Here is a 6587-nt window from a genome sequence, read left to right on the forward strand (position 1 = left end):
GAGACTTACAGAATCCTGGGGGTCAGCCAAGATGGCCTTTTGCCCTTAGCAAAGTATTCACATCCAGGCAGCTGAGTTCCTAGAGAAATGTCATTCTGTCTATTTCAAGGACTTGTCGATGGGCTGTAGATAGTAAGGAAATTTAATAATTTTTCCTCTGCCTTAGTTTCCCACATCACATATGAAGGTATTTCCTAATCAAAAATAAACATTGGAAATTACTAAAGCAGAAGTGAATGAGGCAGGGCCTGAGTTCAGTTACTAGGGAGGAAATTTATATACACATAGAATAACTGTGTATAGAAGCATGCAGAGTGCTAGTGAGCACAGGAAGAAGCACTTAATCTAACTGGGTGGGGAGAGGACCTGGAGGCAGGAAAGTTCCTTAGGAGGTCAGGTCAGGGAGGACCTTCTATGCCAAGCTAAAGAGCTTTCATCTTATTCTGTAGGCAACAAGCCACTCAAAGACTTTAACAGGAAAGGAACAAGTAGATTCCATTTTAAAGGATCATTCCTGAAAGGAGAGCCCAAAATGGTGAAGGAGTAGGAGACCTTACTTTTGTCTGGTCACAGGAATTCAACTAGATAGCTATCAAATCATTCTCAGCACCTGTGAACTCAACCGGAGATTAAAGAATAGCTGCAACTCTACAAATAGAAAAGCCACTTGGAGAAGTGAATGCAAGGTGATCTATGGGAAGATAAACCTCAGGGGGAGAGAGCCTCTGTCAGCTGGCTACCAGAAAGTGACAGAGTGGTGGAGCGCAAAATCTGAACTTTTAGAAGTCAACTCTGGTAAGGGACTCCCTGCCTGAATGGTGCTCAGGTGATGATGGGGAAGTGGAATCCTAGGTGTGCCAGTGTAGTGTCAGGATCCTCAGGGTTGCAGGAAGACCCAGGGTGCCTGAGTCCAGCAGAGTTCCCAGGCATCAGAGCGGGGAAACCAGCTGCATTCAGCGAGCCCAGGAGTGGGGTCTCAGCTCAGGAGTTGCCATAAACCACGAATAGCAGCACCATGGGGCGAGTGCCCGAGCATGTCACAGGAGTTTCCAGGATTTGGAGACTCGAATCCGGTCTCATGCCTGAGACAGAAAGGTTGGTCCCAGGCTGGGTGAGCACAGAATGTGGATGGAGACCAGGCAGACAGGAAGGATTGACTGCTTTTCCCTGAGGGTGCACTGAGGAGTGAGGCCCCGAGCTTTTGTCTCTGAGACTGGAGATTGGGAGGCCGCCATTTTCACCTTCATCCTCTAAAGCTAGGCAGAAAGCCTTCAGAGAACAAAAGCCACAAAGAACAATCTGGAGCAGATTAGTTAGCCCGGCCCCAAGGCAAGAGCAGTGCGATTCCATCCCATCCCCGGCAAAGACACAGGAGAATCAAGGCAACAGGCTCCTCCCCCAGAAGATCAACAAGAACATGGGCTAAGACCAAGTTTACCCATTATTGAGAACTGCAAAACTCCAGCACTAGGGGAATATGGCATATAGGATTCATGGTTTTTCTCCCACAATTCTTTAGTCTTTCAATTTTAATTTTTTCTCTTTCCTTTTTCAACCAATTTATTTTATCAACTCATTTTTTTAAGATTTTATTTATTCATGAGAGACACAGAGAGGGAGACGCAGACACACAGGCAAAGGGAGAAGCAGGCTGCATGCAGGGAGCCCGATATGGGACTCGATCCTGGGTCTCCAGGATCACGCCCTGAGCCAAAGGCAGACGCTCAACTGCTGAGCCACCCAGGTGTCCTCAACTCATTTTCTAAGTCTTTTAATTTTCAGTTTCACAGTTACATTCTATCCTTTCATTGTATTTAATTTTATTTTTTTGTACATATATGTTTTTCTTTATAATTTTGGGATCGAGTTTTCTAACAAATGGACCAAAATACACACAGAATCCAGTGTATTCTGTTCTGTTCACCTGTCTGATTATATTCTTGTTTCTCTGGGGTCATTGTTGCCATTTTAGTATTTTGTTCACTCATTCATCTATCCTTCTCTGTACAGAATGACAAAACAGAAAAACCACAAAAAAGAGAACAAGAGGCAGTACTGACGGCCAGAGACCTAATCAGTACGGACATAAGTAAGATGTCAGAACCAGAGTTCAGAATAATGATTATAAAGATACTAGCTAGGCTTGGAAAAAGCATAGAAGACACTAGAGAATCCCTTTCTAGAGAAATTAGAAGAACTTAAATCAAGTCAAAATCAAAAAGGCTATTAATGAGACACAGTAAAATGGAGACTGACTGCTAGGATAAATGAGGCAGAAGAGAAATTTAGTGATATAGAAGACTAAATGATAGAGAATAAAGAAGTCACAGAAAAAGATAAACAGTTACTGGATCACAAGGAGATAATATGAGAGATAAGTGGTACCATAAAGAATAATTATGGATCCCTGAATCCATAATTATTAGAATCCCTTAGAATAATTGGGATCCGGGATCCCTGGGTGGCGCAGCGGTTTGGCGCCTGCCTTTGGCCCAGGGCGCAGTCCTGGAGACCCGGGATCGAATCCCACATCAGGCTCCCGGTGCATGGAGCCTGCTTCTCCCTCTGCCTGTGTCTCTGCCTCTCTCTCTCTCTCTGTGTGTGTGTGTGTGTGTGTGTGACTATCATAAATAAATAAATAAATAAATAAATAAATAAATAAATAAATAAATAAAATTAAAAAATAAAAATAAAAATAAAAATAAATAAAAAATGAGGAAGGACACTATATCATAATTAAAGGGTCTATCCAACAAGAAGATCTAACAATTGTAAATATTTATGCCCCTAACATGGGAGCAGCCAATTATATAAGTCAATAGCAAAATTAAAGAAACACATTGATAATAATACAATAATAGTAGGAGACTTTAACACCCCACTCACTGCAATGACAGATCATCTAAGCAGAAGATCAAGAGGGCAACAAGGGCTTTGAATGACACAATGGACCACATGGACTTCACAGATATAGTCAGAGCATGCCATTCTAAAGCAACAGACTACACATCCTTCTTGAGTGCACATGGAACGTTCTCCAGAATAGATCATATACTGGTTACAAATCAGGTCTCAAATGGTACCAAAAGATTGGTGGATCATTCTCTACATATTTTCAGACCACAATGCTTTGAAACTGGAACTCAGTCACAAGAGGAAATTTGGAAAGAACTCAAATTTATGGAGGCTAAAGAGCATCCTACTAAAGAATGAATAGTTCAACCAGGAAATTAAAGAAGAATTTTTTAAAATTCATAGAAACAAATGAAAATGAAAACACAACTGTTCAAACTTTTGGGAGCAGCAAAGACGATACTAAGAGGGAAGTATATAGCAACACAAGCCTTTCTCAAGAAATAAGAAAGGCCTCAAATACACAACCTAATCTTACACCTAAAGGAGCTGTAGAAAGAACAGCAAAGAAAGCCTAAACCCAGCAGAGTAAGGGGATTAATAAAGATTAGAGCAGGAATTAATGAAATAGAAACCAAAAGAACAGTAGAACAGATCAGCAAAACTAGGAGCTGGTTGTTTGAAATAATTAACAAGATTAATAAACTCCTGGCCAGACTTATCAAAAAGAAATGAGAAAGGACCCAAATAAAATCATGAATGAAAGAGGAGAGATCACAACCAACACAGAAGAAATACAATTATAAGAACACAATATAAGAGCAACTATATGCCAACAAATTAGGCAACCTGGAAGAAATGGATGCATTCCTAGAGATGTATAAACTACCAAAACTGATAAAGAAATAGAAAACCTGAACAGACCCATAACCAACAAGGAAATTGAAGCAATAATCAAAGATCTCCTAACAAACAAAGAGTCCAGGGCCAGACAGCTTTCCAGGGGAATTCTACCAAACATTTAAAGAAGAATTAATACCTATTCTTCTGAAGCTGTTTCAAAAAATAGAAATGGAAGGAAAACTTCCAAACTCTTTCTATGAGGCCAGTATTACCTCGGTCCTCAAACCAAAGACCCACCAAAAAGGAGAATTATAGACCAATATCCCTGATGAACAAAGATGTCAAAATTCCCACCAAGATACTAGCCAATAGGATCCAACAGTACATTTGAAAGGATTATTCATTACGACCAAATGGGATTTATTCCTGGGCTGCAAGGGTGGTTCAACATCTGCAAACCAGTCATTGTGATACACTACATAAATAAAAGAAAGGACAATAACCATATGATCTGCTCAATAGATGCACAAAAAGCATTTGACAAAGTACAATATCTTTTCTTGATTAAAACTCTTCACAGTGTAGGGATAGAGGAAACATACCTCAATATCATAAAAGCCATATATGAAAAGCCCACAGCAAATATCATTCTCAATGGGGAAAAACTGAGAATTTTTCCCCTAAGATCAGGAACATGGACCACTGCTGTTCAACATAGTACTAGAAGTCCTAGCCTCAGCAATCATACAACAAAAAGAAATAAAAGTCAGCAAAGAAGAAGTCAAACTCTCACTCTTTGCAGATGACATGATACTCTATATGTAAAAAAAAAAAAAAAGAGATAACTAGGAATAAACCCAAGCAAAAAGGTAAAAGATCTGTATCCTGTAGATACAGATACAAAACTATAGAATTTCTTATGAAAAAAAATGAAGAGGACATAAAGAAATGGAAAAACATTCCATGCTCATGGATTGGAAGAGCAAACATTGTGAAAATGTCTATATTACCCAGAGCAATCTACATATTCAGTGTAGATTCAATCTTTATCAAAATATGATCAACATTTTTCATAGAGTTGGAACAAATAATCCTAAAATATGTATGGAACCAGAAAAGACCCTGAATAGCCAAAGGAATGTTGAAAAGGAAAACCAAAGCTGGTGGCACTGTGGAGGCAGAGAAAAATTAAGGCCATCCCACCTAGCATTAGCACAAGTACAGCCATCTTAGGCCCCTGTGAATAAGAGCTGAACTTTATGGGAAAAACTGCAGAATGTCCTCAATGTCCTCGGCAGGGAATCCCATATCAGAAAGACAACAGAGCCCATGCCCATGGTAGAAAGTCCCATATTAGAATGAGAACAGAGCTCAATGCCCTTGAAAGCCCCATATCAGAATGTAAACAGAACTTGAGGAATTCCTCCACCCCTTCTTAAAATCCCCTAGATGAGCCTATAAAAAACCCAGCTGTAACCCACTTCAGGGTCCAAGTCCCTGATCCACTGTGTCGGGTATACTTGGACCCAAGCTCGAGCTTGCTAATAAACCCTCGTGCGCTTGCATCGGTGTCGGCTCCTTGGTGGCTTCTCGGATTCGCAATCTTGGGCACAACAGGCACCACAATTCCAGACGTCAAGCTCTATTACAAAGCTGTAATCATCAAGACATTATGGTACTGGCACAGAAACAGACACACAGATTAATGGAACAGAATAGAGAACCCAGAAATGGACCCTTAACTCTACGGTCAATTAACCTTCGACAAAGCAGGAAAGAATACCCAGAGGAAAAAAAGCCTCTTCAACAAATAGTGTTGGGAGAATGGGACAGTCACGTGCAGAAGAATGAAACTGAGCCATTTCCTTACACCACCCACAAAACCAGACTCAAAATGGATGAAAGACCTAAATGTGAGGCAGGAATCCATCAAAATCCTAGAGGAGAACCGAGGCAGCAACATTGCTCTGTGACCTTAGCCAAATCAACTTCTTGCTAGACACATCTCCAAAGGCAAGGGAAACAAAGGAAAATGAACTACTGGGACTTCATTAAGACAAGAAGCTTTTGCACAGCAAAGGAAAATGTCAACAAAACCAAAAGATAACCTACAGAATGAGAGAAGATATTTGCAAATGTCGTATCAGATAAAGGGCTAGTATCCAAAATGTATAAAGAACTTATCTAACTCAACACCCAAATAACAAATAATCCAATCAAGAAACGGGCAGAGGACATGAGCAGTCCTCAGGAACAGCAATACCCACAATAGCCAAATTATGGAAAGAGCCCAGATGTCCATCAAAAGATGAATGGATAAAGAAGATGTGATTATATGTGTGTGTGTGTGTGTGTGTGTGTGTGTGTGTGTGTGTGTACACAGGAATACTACTTAGCTATCAAAAAAATGAAATCTTGCCATTTGCAACACCATGAATAGAACTAGAGGATATTATGCTAAGTGAAATAAGTCAATCAGAAAGACAATCATCATATGCTATCATTCGTATGTAGAATTTAAGAAACAAAACAGAGGGTCATGGGGAAGAGAGGAAAAAATAAAACAAGATGAAATCAGAGAGGGAGACAAACCATAAGAGACTCTTAATCATAGGAGAAAAACTGAAGGTTGCTGGAGGGGAGGGGGTGGTGGATGGGGTAACTAGGTAATGGACATTAAGGAGCACACATGATGTAATGAGCACTGGGTGTTATATAAGAATGATGAATCAGTAGAATCACTGACCTCTACATCTGAAACTAATAATACATTATATGCTAATTAATTGTACTTGTTTTTTTAATTAATTGAAGTTTTAAAAACTTCATAAAGACAACTTATGGAATCTATTCAGATTACTTGTTCTTGCTCTGTAGAGAAGAATGTCCAT

Source organism: Canis lupus, chromosome 9 (assembly GCF_048164855.1).
Source record: "Canis lupus baileyi chromosome 9, mCanLup2.hap1, whole genome shotgun sequence".
NCBI lineage: Eukaryota > Metazoa > Chordata > Mammalia > Carnivora > Canidae > Canis > Canis lupus.